Genomic DNA, 19104 nt, shown 5'->3' with positions numbered 1-19104 from the left:
TACAGTGGAGGCATAATAGCTAAACAGTTTTTATTTTAGCCCGGAGGATCATAGATCTGCCCCCTGGGATTTATGCCATCATTTCAAACCCCAAGCTAAGAAAAATGTATTGTCAGCCTTGCTTTACCATTCTTTCAAATGAAAGTTTAATCAACTTGACATTTACAGTAAGGAGCGTCTGGGTGACAGCATTTATGGAACATACAGAAATCTCTGTCTTAAAGTAAATATGAAAATGTGGTAGAAAGGAGGATAGTGGAGTGTCAAATCAAGATTCCAAGTCGAAAAACAGTTTTCTAGTGCTGAGGTACAGCTGAAGATGCTGAAGATGCAGTCTAGGGTTTTAGAGGCTACACTTTCTCCTTCAACGTTTATAGGTTTTATGAGGACAGAAAGAATTCTTTAGTCAAATAAGTTTGCAAAACACCTGGGTCAGACAAAGGAAAAAAGACTCAGAATTTCTCAAGACGTTTAATATGTGAATATACTTAATCGTACACTTAAAAATTGTTAGAATGGTAAATTTCATGTGTTTTTTACCACCACTTAAAAAATCATGTGATTTTTCAAAATAGTACTTTATTAAATCAGCTAAATGTAAAGAGAAAAAATGAATTTGACTATTAAAAATTATTACTCTCTTTAGGAAATAAAGAGAAATTTCTTACTGGTAAAGAAATCTAGTTCACTAGAATGGAAATCCAAAGGTTTCAAAATAGCTACTTAATTAAGGTAGCAACAGTACTATTTAGGGTTGCGATGAAACTTTGAAAAATTGTATGAATTTTAAAATAAAAGGCATTTAACATTTCCAAATTAGGTGATTTCCCTAAATATACATATATAATTACTACAGAATCAAAATATGATCAATAATAACTTGCATATTTCTAAATTAACTTATTACCATGAATGAGAAATTTACTCCTAAATTTTAACTTTTGGTACTGTAAACTTATTATCAATACTATTGTAATTTCCTGTGGACTTCAGGCTAGACTTACAGAAACAATCACCATCTTGAAGGAAGAGGATGTGCCTTGCAATGGGGGAAATATGCTTCTGTACTTCTTTCTTCCCTTGTTCTGTCCTTGAGTACTGTTTGGCTTTTTTTGTTCTGTATGTGTAGTATTTATTCAAAGCACAATTCTTTGGGGAAGTCAAAGGAATGTGTGAAGGAAATACAGATCCCACACAATAGTTAATAATTGTGCTTAGCTGAATTTGAGAAATAAGATATGTATAGCAACACAAAACATCTTCTCACATCTAGAGCATTTACTGCCCCACTCCTCTTTTAGGCAACACTAAGCAGGTGCTCCCAGAAAATAAATATGGAGTTTAAAATTAATAAAGGATGACAAAAACAATATTACTGCTACACGGCCAAACCCATCTTGTATGATAGGACTATATTCACTGTGTACAAATGGAGCAATAAATGTCCTCAGCGAGGTGATAACTGAAGAGGCAGTTGTAGGAATTCCAGGTGAGAAGTAGAGGCATACTTGACTTTTGTCTTCATTATAGCCCTGGAACAGAGTTCCTAGAAGCTATGTATGTGATTGAAGAGGGAAGCCTGGGAAACTGTTACGGGGCAGTAATTCAGGAACAAGTCGGGGGGGGGGGGATCAGGAGGGGATTCCAAGGTAAAATGACTAAAGATGAGGCTAGGACAATAGAAAGGCCCAATTTAAGGGAATAGAAATCATCCCCAGAGAGAACACAAATGTCTTTCTTCATGACCAGAATGAAAAGGTCTCTCATGAGCTCCAAGGTAATTCAAAGTTTCCACAGCGTTGAAAAGGACAGGTGATCAATGTCTAGCTTTCACCCAATTCACATTCACCTATGCTAGCCTGGAAGACCTGGAGACTGAAGGCTGATGGAGAGGCATAGGGAAACAGATGTCCTCTGAGTTCCCACCTATTAGGTCAACCTTAAATCTCCAGAAGAGCTAGTTCTAGAAAGAGGTCCCTAATGGGTGGGAATTGTACTTGTGAAGAAGGCAAGAGGGAGCATGGATGTAAGCCTTATGCCCCACCCCATTTTTTAAAAAACATGTAAGATACCATACAGAGACTTTATCAGGATAATGCAAAGAGGGAGTCCATGCAGAAGGCAGAAGAGGAGACCAGCCCCATTTGCAGGCTAGGATACAATAAGAGTAATTACTAGGAGAGTTTTTGGAGAATTCCTAAAGCCTTCAACACTCCACTGTTAATGGCTTTGGTTCCCCACTCTGTTTCAGAAGTATTTAGAACCAAAACCCTAAAATAAAAAGGGTGTGTGATCTTTTAATTCTGGGTCAAAGAAGAGCCAGAAAGCTAAGGAGACTGCATCCTAATTACTTATACAGTCTTGAGAGTGAGAGCAGCTACAAGGAAGAGTCAACCACATCCTTGAGATGTGGGATTCATCAGAGGCCATGGAGGGCCTGCTTGGGATGAAGCAGTGAGCCCAGGAGTTTTAGCCAAAAGAGATTCTGTATTGGGTCTTTCAAAATGACAGATTCAAACATGTTTATTATTTTTTCAGTTGAACAACTATAATGAGACTACAATTGAGTCATGTCTACTACATATCCAGATGTTTTAGTATAAATTTGTAAGCTGAACTCTAAAATGAAAAAGAAAATAATCTTTTCAAGCTCCAATGTAAGGCAAAAACAATAGGAAATCCTAAGTCTGGTTACTAAATCATTTGGACATTTTTTCCTATAATGGTAAATCATCTGAATTAAGAGTTGTACCTAGAGAAATTCTAAAAGACACTCATTTGATTCTAGAAAACACCATTAAATGTGTCATCTTGATTCAGAAGTTCACAGAACCCAGCCTGCATTCTTTTCTCTCATGTACCTCTATTTCCATATCAGTAGTGACACAAAGTTAAATGTCATCATTGTTCTCTATTTATACAAGTTAAACATTATTCTGCTCCATGGCTTCCTGCTGAGGCATCTTTTTATATTAGTTCCCATGTTATATTATTTGAATGGTCTGACTCCATGGACAGTCCCAGAACACATCATGCTTCTTTTTGCTGCAAGTTCAGGCCATTGTATACACCAATTCCCAAATACCTGAAAATGGTTCTCAAACCTTTCCATGCACAAAGTCACCTAGGGATCTTGTTAAAATGCTAACTCGGTTTTGCATTTTAAAACTAGTTAGCCCAATGGTTCAAGAGCAGAAGATCCACAGGATCCTATTTTAGTAAACACTGCTTTATTTTTCCCTTCGTGCCTCCCTAATAGATCCTACCCATACTGATTTCTTTCTCAGACTCTAGGGTGGTATGTTGACCTCTGATTTAGCCCTGAATAGTTTAACCTTTTTTGCACTGTTTATTTCATGTGGTTGTATCTCGGTTTCGAACTCTACTGAACACTCCTGGGGGGAACCCCATGGTATAATAATATACAATAATAATATTGCATGGAATGTCCATGGAACAAAGAGCCTCTCAAGGCAGAAGGATGGAGGTTTTTTACAGCTGTAAAGATGTCTGGAGAAAGAGGCCATGGCAGAAAGCCAAGGCATTCAACAAAGGAAGCATCAACATGGGGGCAATGTAGCAGCCTCCCCCCTCCATGCCACTACCGGTATGGAAACATGGAAGCAATGCAGAAGCAGTGTGGGGCCACACAGAGCCCAGGCCCCTGGTATTTCTGTGCTTTTTATTTGCTATGTTACTTGGGTGCGTCCTTTCTCTAGACTTTAGAGTGCCCAGCTTAAAAAGGAAATTTTATTATGTGCTGTCTAAAATCTCTTCTGATGCTATAGAGTCTGGGAATCTACTCCCATCTAGAAAAAGTACCAGAAAGATAAGTGTTACACTAAGGAAGTACTTTCTGGCTGTGAAAGTTGTTAGTTCCTTTGTTCTCAGCTCTCTTTTCCTAATTTCAAATTATTTGCTCATTAAATGTTTTTCCTACATATCTTCTCCACTGTTTTTAATTTCTTATGAGAGGCAATGCCATTTGATGTTATATGTAGTTATTCTGAGACTTTTTAGCACACTGATATTCTTTCCTGCCACTTCATGTGAGAAGTGTCTTCTCTGAAGATTTTTGCATCTGAGAATCTTCCTGAGACATTCTGTTTTATTATCCTGTCTTCTTTTTGCCAATATCTATAAAATCATGTTCCATTTCATCTCACAATCTCTTTTCCATTGCTCTGTAAAATGTGCATTTCATAATATAACCACATTATATAAGTCCCCAGGCTCCTTCCAGCCCTAAAAGAATGTGTATAGTTTTATAAATAAGGTTTTTGTAAGTTGATTCCTATTATTCATCTAGTTGATAGGTATCATTTAGGTATCTTTACTTTCACAGTACAAATGATAATGGAGAAGAAGATTACTTGTTAAATTTTCCTTGTAATTACTCCAACAAGTATTTAAGAATTGCTTCTCTATCTTTTCTAACAACATATTTTAAATATTTAATTCTGTTTGACGTTAAATGTTATCCAGACAAAACAACAAAAGTTAAAGACAAATTTAAAAGAAAATATGTTCATTATAATTTCCTCAGCTTACCACAAAGGCTTTCATTCATGCATGTTGTTGACATGAGTATTTTAACAACATTATATTCACATCGTGTCACCTTATAACCTTTACTTGTTAATATACCAAATATTATCTCAATCGTAAGGTTTAATAGTTGCATGTTTCATTGAGTTAGTGTGACATGCTTCTCTTCCTTTTGCACTCTTAGGTTTGTTATCCTATTAGTTTTTGATACTGCTATGATTATCTTCATGCAAACAGCTTTTCACTACTTTAAGATGGTATCTTCAGAAATAGGATAGCTAAGTCAAAAGACAGGAACAGTGTGAAGGTTTCTGATAAAAATTATCATACTGCGTTCCAAAATGAGTTGTATAAATTTACATTCCCACCCTCACTATAAATGCGTGAGTTAAACACAACATTATTCTAAGCAGCTATTCATCTTTGAAAAGATTGTGGCCAAATATAAGTAACATAAAAAATGATTAAAAGGTTAAAATGTAAGTGTACAACTCAGTGGAATTAAGTACATTCATAATATTGTGTAGCCATCACCACTATCCACTTCCAGAATTTTTTTTAATCATCCCACACAGAAACTCTACCCATTAAACAATTTGTCATGCTTCGCTCCTCCTAGTCCCTGGTAACTTCCATTTCTACTTTCTGTGTCTATGAGACCTAGTCTAAGCACTTTATTTAAGTGGGATCATGCAATATTTGTTTTTTTGTGTTTGGCTTATTTCACTTAGCAAAACATTTAAGGTTAATCCATATTGCAGCATGTATCAGAATTGCATACCTTTTAAGGGTGAAATAATATTCCATTGTATTTTACATACCACACCATGTTTATCCCTTCATCTGTCAAACACGTGCGTTGCTTCCACCTTTTGGCTATTGTGAATAATGCTGCTATGAACATTGCTGTACAAATATCTGAGTTCTTACTTTCAGTTCTTTTGAATATATATTGAGAAGTAGAATTGAAGGATCATATGGTAATTTTATGCTTAACTTTTATATTTAAGCTGTTCTCTTAATGGTTAAAAAAGTTCTGTTTTATTTGCTATAAATTTTAATTTTTACAAGATTTGAGTATCTACTCCACCTATATTGCTTTACATTGCATCTTCTATGAATTCTAATTTGTGTCCTCTGCCCATTTATTGATTTTCTTCCTCTGTGTTTTCCTGAAGCTGAGTGAGCCCTATGGTGGGCACCTGCTCCTTTTGCCTATAGAGAGTCCTTTCCCTTTCATACTGGATTTTCCTTTGGGAACTACCCCTCTTCTGCTGCAGGCTACACTGGTGGGACATCCAGCATGTCCCCATTCCCTGGCTAATTAGATGCTCCTTGCAATTTGAATTTTAAGAAAGAAACAAAAATAGAAAGCGATGAAAGCTACATCATGATGCTCACAGCTTCTGAAAAGACTGCTCAACCATTAGAGTGCCTGTTTACCCATATTTACATACTTCCCCTGGTCTCATTCATAATGACGCCTGATTTATTTTTCCATTTTAGTTGTGTAAGCTACAAATAATTCCACTTTTTAAAGTAAAACCATTAGCCAGAGTTCATTTCTATTATTTGTTTATAATCAGACTAAATAGATTATAGTCCTCAAATTTTATGTAAATTTTTCCTAGTTCATTTATTCCTTTTAAATTTTAGTTTTATTATTTTATATTTAGTTATATTATTTTTACAGTTTAGAAAACTTCAATTTTGCAGAATTCTGTGGAATTAAGTTTTTAAATCTTTCTCCCAATGCTTTCAAAGCTAAAATACTAGCTCCCCACTACCAGTCAAAAATATAATCGAAATAGAAAGTGAAGAGATTAATCTAAATTGCTCTAATGTATGCCCATTTTCTATTATTTTTAAATGTTATTTTTTTCACACCTCCTAGTAGTAAATGACTTCAGATTATTTTTCATTATATATAATTCCAACTACCCAGGCTCTGAATGTGTTTGGCTTTAGGGTGAAATAGCTACTTTCTTCTTTCAAAGGAATCCATTCCAAAGCTCTTAAAGATAGTGATATTCTTTAAATTTTCTATTTTAGGAAGGAAGGAAGTAGTGGAAGCATGTTCATAGCTATGCTTTCTCCTCCTAGTCTTATTTTTCTTGCTAGTGTAGAAAAGATGACAATTGTATAGGAGGCAGAAGAGTGGCTCTGGATTGTAATCTGGGAGACAGAAGCAAACGTGAGTGCTCGAAGAGTGCCCTAATCAGGAGCAAGGGCCATATGGGAGAATATAGAATAGGAGAGCATCAACTAAGGGTAACTGATATAAAAATATTGGAAGCTCATGCCAGGCCTCATGCTAAGGGTCTAACCTGAGAGTCTAAAACAGATATAATAACAGTAATATAAAATTTTATTATCACATTAAGTCTTACACAGAAGGTAAATATCTACAGCAGGTAAGCAGAGTTGCTGTTGAAATCAAACCTGTCTGATCTCTTCTTATCCTGCAACTATCCCTACAAGACCCATGGGACTCTAGGATTCTATAGGACATGATTTGAAAACGACTAGTTTAAAGGAAAAGAAGCATCATACATCATGACAATTTGTGCCCAGGAGAAAATGGCTGACAGTAGCTTAAATAACACCTCTCTCTCTGAAGGAGTTTTCATTGGAATAGGGATCAAAGGCACTAAGCCTCAATAGAAGAATTTCATAAATCAGAGTGAGTGGAAGAACTGGCAGGGGAGGGAGGTGGTGGCAGGCATGGAACCAATTCAACTGCTTTAAAATCATGAATGTGTCCTGTCATCTACTTCCTGAAGTCCTGGCCACAGACAACTTATTATGAGTCATCATTATTACAAAATACCTGATACTTTAGAAGCCCTCAGTGCACTCTTCACACAAATTAATCCTAATCCTACCAAATAGGCTACCTCGTATATATACCTAATAACAAATATACATTTGAAATGATTCCGAACAAAGACTGGGAGAGTAAACTTTGAATAGAATTATGGCAAATTAGAAGAGCTTAAGATTTTCTCCAAGTCAATCAAACCAGGCTAACATATTTAAAAGGAAAATGGCAAGTGGTGATTATTTAGTGTTTGAGAGCCTGACAGAGGGTTTTGTTTGTACTCTCAACCAAAGAACTGAATGTTCCATAATGTTACTGAAGAATGAAGTGTCATCTGGTGGAATTAATGGCTGATAAGTTTAGAGCAAGTTGAAGAAACTATTACTTTGTACCACATTTAGCCAACTTGTGAAACCCACTGCCATAGGAGGTTATGGAGTTAAGCACTGTTGCTAGATTTAAAGCAGAATGAATAACTTTATGATTAATAAATGCCAGTTCCAGCCTTTATGCCAAGATAAAGGGAGTGATCAGAGTACATATTTGAGAACACAGGCCTACTGCAGCAGGGGTCAGAAGCAGGGACCTTTCCCTTATAAACATTGATACGTGATGAGCTATACAGAACTCAGGAAGCATTTACCCCTCTGTTAGAGCTAGGTTTTGTCTCAGCCTCCCGAAAGCAGAGGTCTACGTGCTCACCAAGGAGAAGGGCTGCTATAGACTTAAGCATGTAAGATGGTCAGTGCAACGCCTATGCTTCTGCAGCCCATGAGCTACAACCAACGAGCAAACACAAGTCAAGACTTTTTCTCTTGCCACCCTTACTTACCTTCTCCACCAGCCTCAAAATGAAGTTCTATCCTGCAGACCAAAACAAATGTTGGGTCTCTCCCTTCTTTACCAGCTGAGTACCTGTTTTCTGCTAGTCCATTCTGTGCCCTTCTTATCTTCAACAAATGAAGATTCTCTATTTCTGAGCATCTGCTTATGGTTCCTGTGCATCCTCCCATCCTGAAGATCTGGGCTGGATCAGGAAGAAATATGAAGAATCCTTGAAAGCTTTCCTTTTACACAGGTGTTCAAAAATCAAAAGTCAAAAAAAAAATCCAAGTAGGTAACATATGTACAGAACCCCAAGGACAAGAATATTTGACTTTCTGAAGTAGAATCAACAATTTTTATTTTTACTATATTAGAAGTACACTGCAAAAGCTAAACAGAGATTGTATTTTGGATTATATATTAATTAAAAAAAAGGATTAAAAAATTTCTAAATCTAATTCTTCTCGTTTGGAATTATAAAACTAACATTTTCTTCTACAAAAGATGTATTAGGTCTTACATTTCCCTTTGAAATGGACAGTCCAGAATTTGGCCTTAAATCCCTTAATTGGGAACAATATTTAGTTTTATTCCATTGCATAATGGAGAACAGATGTACCCAAATGTAGTTACTTCTAAACATAGTTTGGTTTTATATTTAGAGTAACTACTCTCAAGACATTTAAAGAAATCTAATTTTCCAACACCATCACATCTAGCTTTCAGTATATTGTACAGTTATGACTTTTTTTTAATAACTCTTCATTCTTTCTATCAGTATTAATTGTGAGAGATTAAGTGAACAAAATTAATTTTCAAGGTTTGAAGGAGAGAATCATGTTTAAAATTGCATCTTCAATTCTGTAACTGGGGAATTCTTACAATGTCCAATTCTGAAAAACAATTTTAAAGTACACTGGATATTGCTTGCCAAAGAAATGATTTTCCTAAAATTAAGATAATGAAAACATTTATTTTAAAATTTATAAGCTCTTGGCACACCTGGGTGGCTCAGTCAGTTGAGTGTCTGGCTTCGGCTCAGGTCATGATTTTGCAGGTCAGTGAGTTGAGCCCCACGAGGGGCTCTGTGCTGACAGCTCAGAGCCCAGAGACTCCTTCAGATTCTGTGTCTCCCTCTCTTTCTGCCCCTCCCCCACTTACACTCTATTCTGTCTCTCAAAAATGAATAAACATTAAAATTTTTTTTAATTTATAAGCTCTTTTACATTTGTATTAATAGATAACTTCTCAGGGTAGCATTACTTACTTGATTTGATTTCAAAATAGGACTCCGCTGAAATTTCTATTGCTTCTCAGCTCATTAAAATTTCCATCATACATTGTCTTTATATGATTTGTTCATAATGTCTTAAATTACATTCTTTTGACAGATATATTTAGTATATGAAACATTAGAGTAGTCTTTTTATTTAAATTCCAGTTAGTTAACATACAGTGTAATTAGTTTCAGATGTACAACATAGTGATTCAACACTTTGATACAATACCCAGTGCTCATCACAACAAGTGCACTCCTTAATCCCCATCACCTATTTCACCCATCCCTCCACCTCCCCCTGGTAACTATCAATTCGTTTTTTATAGTTAAGAGTTTGTTTCTTGGTTTCTTTCTCTTTTTCACTTTTCCCATTTTTATTTCTGAAATGCTACATGAGTGATATCATATGTGTGACACACACATACACATACAACCACATCTTTATCCATTCAACAGTTGATGGACACTTGGGCTGTTTCCATAATTTGTCTATTTATATAAGGCTATAAACATTACGATGAATGTATCCCTTTAAATTAGTATTTTTGTATTCTTTGGGTAAATACCTAGCAGTGCAATTGCTGGATTGTAGGGCTGTTCCATTTTTAACTTTGAAGAAACTTCAGAGTTTCCTCATCACAGCGTCTGCACCAGTTTGCATTCCCACCAACAGTGCAAGAGACTTCTTTCTCCACATCCTCACCAATACCTGTTGTTTCTTGTGTTGAGTTGAGCCATTCTGACCAGTGTGAGGTGGTATCTCATTATAGTTTTGATACGTATTTCCCTGACGATGAGTGATGTTGACCATCTTTTCATGTGTCTGTTAGCCATCTGGATGTCTTCTTTGGAAAAATGTCCATTCATGTCTTCTGCCTATTATTTATTTAAAATCCAGGAAAACATCCATTTTTTTATTTTTTGAAAGTTTTATTTTTATTTTATTTTTATCTGTTTTTTCATTTTTTTATTTTATTTTTAAATTTGCATCCAAGTTAGCTAGCATATAATGCTGTAGTGATTTCAGGAGTAGCTTCCACTGATTCATCCCCTCCATATAACACCCAGTGCTCATCCCAACAGGTTTCTTCCCTAATGCCCCTTACCCATTTAGCCCATCTCCCCACCTGCAACCCCTCCAGCAGCCCTCAGTTTGTTCTCTGTATTAAGAGTCTCTTATGTTTTATCCCCCTCCCTGTTTTTATATTATTTTTTGCTTCCCTTCCCTTATGTTCATCCGTTTTGTATGTTAAATTCCTCATATGAATGAAGTCATATGATATTTGTCTTTCTCTGACTGGCTACTTTTGCTTAGCATAATACCCTCTAATTCCATCCACATAGTTGCAAATGGCAAAATTTCATGCTTTTTGATTGCCAAGTGATACTCCATTGTATGTATGTATGTATGTATGTATGTATGTATGTATGTATATGTATGTATACACATCTTCTTTATCCATTGACCTGTCGATGGACCTTTGGTCTCTACATACTTTGGCTATTGTTGATAGCACTGCTATAAACATTGAGGTGCCCCTTCAAAACAGCACTCTTATATCCCTTGGATAAATTCCTAGTAGTGCAATTGCTGGGTCGTAGGGTAGCTCTATTTTTAATTTTTTGAGGAACCTTCACACTGTTTTCCAGAGTGGCTGTACCAGTTTGAATTCCCACCAGCAGTGCAAAAGAGATCCTCTTTCTCTCCATCCTCGCCAACATCTGTTGTTGCCTGAGTTGTTAATGTTAGCCATTCTGACAGGTGTGCTTTTGATTTGTATTTCCCTGATGATGAGTGATGTTGAGCATTTTTCCAAGTGTAGGTTGGCCATCTGGATATCTTCTTTGGAGAAGTGTCTATTCATGTCTTTTGCCCATTTCTTCCCTGGATTATTTGTTTTTGGGTGTGGAGTTTGATAAGTTCTTTATAGATTTGAATACTAACCCTTTATCTGATATGTTGTTTGTAAATATCTTCTCCCATTCCATTGGTTGCCTTTTAGCTTTGTTGATTGTTTCCTTCTCTGTGCAGAAACTTTTTATCTTGATGACATCCCAATAGTTCATTTTTGCTTTTGTTTCCCTTGTCTCTGGAGATGTGTTGAGTAAGAAGTTGCTGCAGCCAAGGTCAAAGAGGTTGTTGCCTGCTTTGTCCTCTGGGATTTTGATGGCTTCCTGTCCTATGTTTAGGTCTTTGAGTTTATTTTTGAGTATAGTGTAAAAAAGTGGTCCAGGTTCATTTTTCTGTATGTTGCTGTCCAGTTTTCTTTGCTGAAGAGACCGTCTTTATTCCATTGGATATTCTTTCCTGCTTTGTCAAAGATTAGTTGGTCATATTCTATTTTTAATTGGATTATTCATTATTTGGGTGTTGAGTTTGATAAGTTCTTTATATATTTTAGATACCAACCCTTTATCAGATAGGTAACTTGCAAATATATTTTCCCATTCCATAGGTTGCCTTTTAGTTTTGTTTGTTTCCTTTGCTGTGCAGATGCTTTTTATTTTGATGAAGTCCCAATAGTTTATTTTTGCTTTTGTTTCCCTTGCTTCAGGAGACAAATCTAGAAAGAAGTTGTTACAGATGATATCAAAGAAGTTACTGCCTGTATTCTCCTCTAGGATTTTTGTGGTTTCAAGTCTCACATTCAGATCTTTAATCCATTTTTTATTTTTGTAAACATATAAGAGCCATCTTTAATTCAGCAAAGAACTCCTCTCTCCTACTTTTCTTTAATTATATTTCCCTCCAAGTCTCCAACTCATTTTCTACTTTTGCTTGAGGTGTAAGACACAAAACATTTCTTACCTCCAGAAAAACAGCACAACTATTTAAAAAAATGAGAACTGACTCTCACCCTCTGTGTCAGGCTCGTAAAATAAGATAGGACTGCCAAAAACTGGACAGAGTGCCAGAATAAAGAGAATGGCAATTACATAGATCCAGCCAATTGCTACCTTACAGTGCTAAGACCCAGTGTTGCTAGAATATCTGGATATTTCTGAAAAGGGCAGAAGCCTAGATTTTCTCCCAAGTTTTAAATGTAGTTGACTAATTAAAATTTTAAAAATATAATGTATACTGCTACACACTTACAAGAAGTGCTATCACTCAAAAGATAAACAGTAGCAAGTGATGGGGATGCAGACAAACTGGAACCCTCATAATAATGCTGGTCGATAGTACAGATCCCTGGAAAGCAATATAGCGGTTTCTTTAAAAGTTAAATATAGGGGCGCCTGGGTGGCTCAGTCGGTTAAGCGGCCGACTTCAGCTCAGGTCAAGATCTTGCAGTCTGTGAGTTTGAGCCCCGCGTCGGGCTCTGGGCTGATGGCTCAGAGCCTGGAGCCTGCTTCCGATTCTGTGTCTCCCTCTCTCTCTGCCCCTCCCTCGTTCAAGCTCTGTCTCTCTCTGTCTCAAAAATAAATTAAAAAAAACGTTAAAAAAATTTAAAAAAAAGTTAAATATAAAGTTAACATATGACCTAGTTATCCTACTCCTAGGAATTTCTTCAAGAGATAACTATAGTCTACACAAAGGCATTTTGTAAGAGTTTACATCAGCATTATTCATAATAGCTCCAAACTGAGAACCAAATGTCCATCAACTGGGGATTTAATAAACAAAATGTAGCATATCCATATAATGGAATATTATTCAACTGTAAAAAGGAATTACCTACTAATGTACAGTATAGCATGAATGAAGTGTGAATCACTATGCTAAGTAAAAGCCAGATGCAAAAGACTACATTTTTATGTCTTCATTTATATGAAATGTCCAGAATAGGAAAATCTACATATACAGAAAGCAGATCAGTAATTGCCTAGGGCTGCAGGGAGTAGGGGAGTTGGAGAAAAATGAGGAATGACTGATAATGGGTAAGGGATTTCTTTCAGGAATTATAAAGACATTCTAAAATTGATTGTGCTGATCACTGAACAACTCTGTGTATATAATGGCAACCACTGAATTATCTGCTTTAAGTGGGTGAATAGTATGGTATTATGAATCATAGCAATAAAGTGTTTTTTTTTTTTAAGCCAGAAAATGGGAAGCCAAGTTTTAGGATGGGAAATCAGAGAATGCAGCAAAGAGTGGGGAAAAAACAGAAGTGAGACAAGGAAGCTGGGCATTATATATTGTGGCCTGGTGAGCAGAGGGCAAAGTCTAGCACTGGTGGAATAAATGGCTGATGGGTTCATCCTTAAGTCCACCCAGAGATGAATGCTTGATTGATATTAGAAGTTAATACTTGGTAGCATCATTAGGGAGAAGGTTCAGCATCAATACTGGTGACCACCGTGACTAACCAGCACCTCCCCTGGCTTTCTGAATGCCTTCTGATCTCATAGAGAGGGAGGAAACCCCAACGATAATGAAAATTAAATGTCCCATCACTTATGTGAGTGGGATCTCAGATTAGATTAAATTTGATTTAGAGGAACACTGCAATAAAGCAAGATGAAAAGACATGCTGATGATCTCATTGATATTCATACTCTTCCTTACCCTTTGTGTATAGCATGGAGGTTGGCAGAGCCACATCCCCAAGGACAAGCCCTGATCAATCGGAGTCAGAGCAAACCCATCCCCTTTGCCACAGTACAGACCTACTTCGCATGAAATGTTCTGCTTTTTGCTATAATAGTATACAGTTTTTGAAAAGTCATACCATTTTCAGACAATTATTCCTTTTTCCCGCATGAGGTTTTTCCTTTTTATCCCCAAACACTAAAAATAGAATAGAATAAAAAAATAAATATAATATTTTTGCGACTACGGTTCAGGCAAAGACATGCTCATCAATTTACTCAACACAAACATTTTCTAGGGAGACAATATCATATGGGTCTAATTTGAATTGCATGCAATGTTTAGATAAACCCAAAACAATCGACTTTGCTTATGTATGCCAAATGAGAGGGATAAAGGGTTTGCAGTTTCAACAACTCTTAGTCTATTGTGAACATGCACTACTTCCATGGGTTTCAAAGCATTCTTTTGCTTAGCTTTTATTTTATCCTAAAAGTGTTTTTCTAGGATATAACTTTGAAGTGCAGTTGGAGTGCAAGATCAACTGAGTTCCAAAAGACTGGACAATTGAAGAAAATGGTAAGGAATACGCAAACCCTTATTATACCCTGTTTTATGTATAAATTTGTATTTACTTTCAAATTATTGGATTTTTAAAAATTAAATTATTTATATTGTTCAGTTGTTATTGGGAATTGGGAGTGAAATGCATCACGACTTTTAAGATTAATGGAAATAGGGGCACCTGGGTGGCTCAGTCAGTTAAGTGTCTGACTTTGGTTCAGGTCATGATCTTGCAGTTAGTGAGTTCAAGCCCCATGTTGGGTCTGTGCTAAGAGGTCAGAGACTGGAGCCTGCTTTGAGTTCTGTGGCTCCCTCTCTGCTCCTCCCCCACTAGTGCTCTGTCTCTCAAAAATAAACATTTAAAATTTTTTTAAAAATAGGGGCACCTGTGTGGCTCAGTCAGTTAAACATCCGACTTTGGCTCAGGTCATGATCTCATGTTTTGTGGGTTTGTGAGTTTGAGCCCCGTGTCGGGCTCTGTGCTGACACAGTTCAGAGCCTGGAGCCTGCTTCAGATTCTGTGTCTCATTCTGTCTCTGCCCCTCCCCCACTTGTGCTCTGTCTCCCTCTGCCTCTCAAAAATAAATAAATGTTAAAAAAATTTTTAAGTAAAGTAAAATTAATGGAAATAGGTTTTCCACTTAATGACTTTCACCCAGCATCAGGGGTTTCAGGAAGGAATTTGTCCTTAAACAAGGACAGGTTTAAGTCTTTCCAGTAATAAAGTCAATGTCAGCATGACATTTCTTTAGCTATAAAATTTGGTTCAGTGTTTTCATTGGGTCTCATTAGGAACAGTTCAGGAAACTCATTTGATGGTTTGAGAAAGGACTAGTTTTTTGTACCTGAATGTGGATAATGAAGTGTGTAGCTGTGCAAGTAGCTGGCAGCCATTTTGTGACCATGGCACATACATAACAAAGCATACATAACAACAGAAGCAGCTACAAATACAAGATTTGAAGACTTCTGAAATGTAGCCAAAAGTTTTTAGAGGGGAATTTAAAGCCTAAATGCTTATATTAGGGGGATAAAAGCAAAACTCCAACTCAATTGCATAAGCGTTTACTTAAGACATTAGAAAAAGAGCAAAATAAACCCAGAAAATATAGGAGGAATAAAATAATTAAGAATGGAAAAGTGTGAAGTAAAAATGAGAGTGGCTTTTTTGGAAAAAAAGAAAAATGAGTGAAACTGATGAACCTCAGTGAAGACTGATTAAGGCAACAAGAGACAACACAGAATATTAGCAATGGAAAAGGGCATAACGAACGGAAAGGCAGCAGAGATTGAAATAAGAAAATAAAAGTAGCTCTCATATTATTACATTTGAAAAATTGGGTGAAACAAAATATTTCTAAAAGTTACCAAAGTTGACTCAACATTGGTCCAGAAATAAAAATCAGAATGATTATTAGTTCAAAATTCTCCTTGAAAGAAACTGGCAAGACCAGGTGATCTTACTGAGTAACTCCAAACCTAAAGTTCAAATTAATAAAATGAAGGGGAAGACTTTCCAATTTAGTTTATATATCTAATTTCTTTTGTTATCAAAAAATAAAGGAAGAAAAAACAAGTCCATCTTTTATTAAGGTAAGAGCAAAAATTTTCTTAAAAAGTGCAAACTTAATTTAGCAATGCATAAAAAGGTAATCTATCATCACTGTGTTGGATATATTCTAGGGATACAAGTTGATTAGAAAATCTATTAAGTAATGTATGAAATTAACATATGAGAGAAAATTTATATAATTTCAATAAATATAGAATAAGTAGTTGATAACATTTAATAGTCGTTTTTGATACAAATTTTCAGTGGGTAAAGCATAAAAGGGAATTACTTTAACCTGAACACAAGTGTGCATAGAAAAGTTACAGCAAACATTATTGTCAATGGTGGACCACTATCGTTATTCCTAATGTAACTATTTTTATTCAACAATGGACTAAATATCATAGTTTGTGCAATGGAAATAAAAAGCTATAAAGATTGGAAATAAAGTCAGTTACTATTCAGAGATAAGATTGTCAAAATTATAATTATAGATTTTAGCAAAGTTACCAGTTACAAGATTGATAACCAAAAGTCAGTGGTATTTTTGCATATCAGCAACAAACTGCTAGAAAATGAATACTTAGGAATATACTATTCATAATAGCAAAAAATTTTAGAGTACCCAGGTAAGGATTTTAACGGAAAGTATGCAAAAAAACGTTATTTTTGTTTTGGTTTGTTTTTTATCATTTGCAGTTCATTCCTTAAAACAAAACAAATCAAACAGAAACTTAAGCTATGATTTAAGTGGGGTTTTTAAAGGGAGTTAATGTGCCATCTTAAGTAGACTTTCAACCAATTTTTTTTTTTTAGCGCCAATTTACATCTGACACCCAGAATTACTATGGTCATAAATCCTTTGCAGATTCTGCAATGCAAATCAGTGTGCTTCTAAAACTTCCCCACTGGTGGTTTATCATTCGGCTGTCTTGGATTTGCTACGTAAACATCAGTTACCACACACCCAACAACCACCCAGATTTCACCATCTTCTCCTTTCTTGTTCTTTGTCCTGCAGAGTTTACTCTCCCACAACCTTTACTGTTGTTTGAGAGAGCTTCTGAAGGAGCATAGACGTGAGTGTGTATGTATTCAATTCACTATGTCTTTTTTGCTTGATTTTGTATCAGTGGGCCATTCTAAATTTATATAAGCATATCCAAGGAATTCACTTGGAAATCAGACTAATCAAGTATATACTTGGCAATTGAGGAAAGAAAATGATATTTTGCAACAAGACAGGCTGTTCTTAGAAACTAACCAGTGGGCAGCAATTACATTAATTGGTTTGACCAACATGCCCAATTCATTTAAACCTGGATTGAGGGTTATTTCCAGTGACTGAGTTGGGGTCAAGTCTAAATAGCTATGGAGGGGTTCCAAAGTGTTGCTCTTTGGAGTAGGGGTAGGGTAAGAGAATCCAAGGCTTTAGCAATTTTAACAACTCCCTTAAAAGCAGAAGGTTGACTAGCACATGACAATGCTTTTTTAAGGTGTGTGAATAAGGCACGTCAGCAGTGATTTGCCCTTTTCCTTTCTCCTCGACACTGAAGAGATATAATGCAATGACATGCCTTTTAGATCTCCCCCCTTTGCAACTCATGTTTAATATGCACTTTGCTACTGCTCTTCTTTTCTAGGTTTTTCATATTACACACGTACCTCAAGGGTGATTCTCACAATTGACAGTTTTAGAAATACTTTTTAATGATGATTTTAAAAGATAAGTTATAAGAACTTTACTAATTTAGGCTGTGGATTCTTATCTATAGCTGAACAAAATTACACTGCAATTTCCTTCAAAACTTATAATTCAGCACAGAATCAAATCTTTCCTTTCATCTTCAGATCGTCTGCCTAGTTTCCAAATCCCTGGAGATCAATCTAATTCTCCAGGATTTTGTTCCCTTTAACTCCTTCCTTCTCAGAATCTCCAATCATGAACCTTTTTCACAGAATCTGTCAGTGAGAGTCCTGTAGCATATCTTTGGCAACATTTTAAATGTTAAACAATTGATCTCATGACCATTATCCAGGTCTAGGAGGTTAGGATTTTGATTCCAAATTTATGATAAAGTAAAATATAAATATATTAGCATATATTATTGTTCCCAGTTCTCGATACCAGAGTATGGAAATATTTTCTTTTAATTTTTTTAAATGTTTATTTATTTTTGACAGAGAGACAGAGCATGAGCGGGGGAGGGACAGAGAGGGAAGGAGACACAGAATCCAAAGCAGGCTCCAGGCTCTGGGCTGTCAGCACAGAGCTCAACGCGGGGCTCGAACCCACAGACCGTGAGATCATGACCTGAGCCAAAGTCAGACACTCAACCGACTGAGCCATCCAGGCACCCCAGGAAATATTTTTTAAAAAGAATAAAATAAATGGGAAAGGGGGAGAGAAGAATGATGTGAATTACATGAAAGAATGTAAAGTGACTCTTCTAGAGGAAAATGTAGACAGACTTTTTTTTTTTTTTTTTTTTTTTTTTTTAGGAAGGTCCTTTCCAAATAGATGTAAAAAAAAAAAAAATCCTAAACTGCATAAACCAGGCTTAACAGAAAAGACTGACAAACAGTAAATAAAAATAAAAGGCAGGCATTATTATTTCAGGGAGCTGGGAAGTGGAAAGTTTCTTCCATAGAAATAATTATTTTAATTATGCCTAATAAAAGAGCTTTTTACTTAGTGTTCATTAAAAAAATGTCACACTGCTGCATTTATACCTTTAAAAATCATCTGCTTGGCATTTTTTTTTTTTTTTTTTTTACTGAATTTGCACTTGTTTCAAACATTATACCTTCCCTGAAGCCTTTTCCAACTTCCAAAACAAGATTAATTACTCTCCCCTTAAGGTCTCATAGGGCTTTGAACTGAATTTTCTTTTAGGTCTTAAAGTTGACAGTTTTGGTATTGTTCTTCCCTTCGTATGCTGCCGTGAGCTCTTCTAGGAAAAATACTATGACTTACT

The 19104-nt window shown here is 35.9% G+C and overlaps 1 long non-coding RNA gene across 3 annotated transcripts in view; it reads right to left on the bottom strand.

Annotated features, from left to right (window-relative positions):
* LOC109499753 overlaps positions 1-19104 on the bottom strand; it is a 224202-nt gene that overhangs the window by 163235 nt on the left and 41863 nt on the right. For all 3 annotated transcript variants that reach the window (XR_006597946.1, XR_006597945.1, XR_006597944.1), the window contains exon 2: positions 8202-8396. This is a non-coding gene — a long non-coding RNA (uncharacterized LOC109499753). The remainder of the gene's footprint in view (positions 1-8201; positions 8397-19104) is intronic.

The sequence above is a fragment of the Felis catus genome, chromosome B2 (genome assembly GCF_018350175.1).
Source record: "Felis catus isolate Fca126 chromosome B2, F.catus_Fca126_mat1.0, whole genome shotgun sequence".
In the NCBI taxonomy this organism is placed as follows: domain Eukaryota; kingdom Metazoa; phylum Chordata; class Mammalia; order Carnivora; family Felidae; genus Felis; species Felis catus.
Note: the sequence above shows the minus strand (reverse complement) of the source record. Positions and strands in the feature narration are given on the sequence as shown.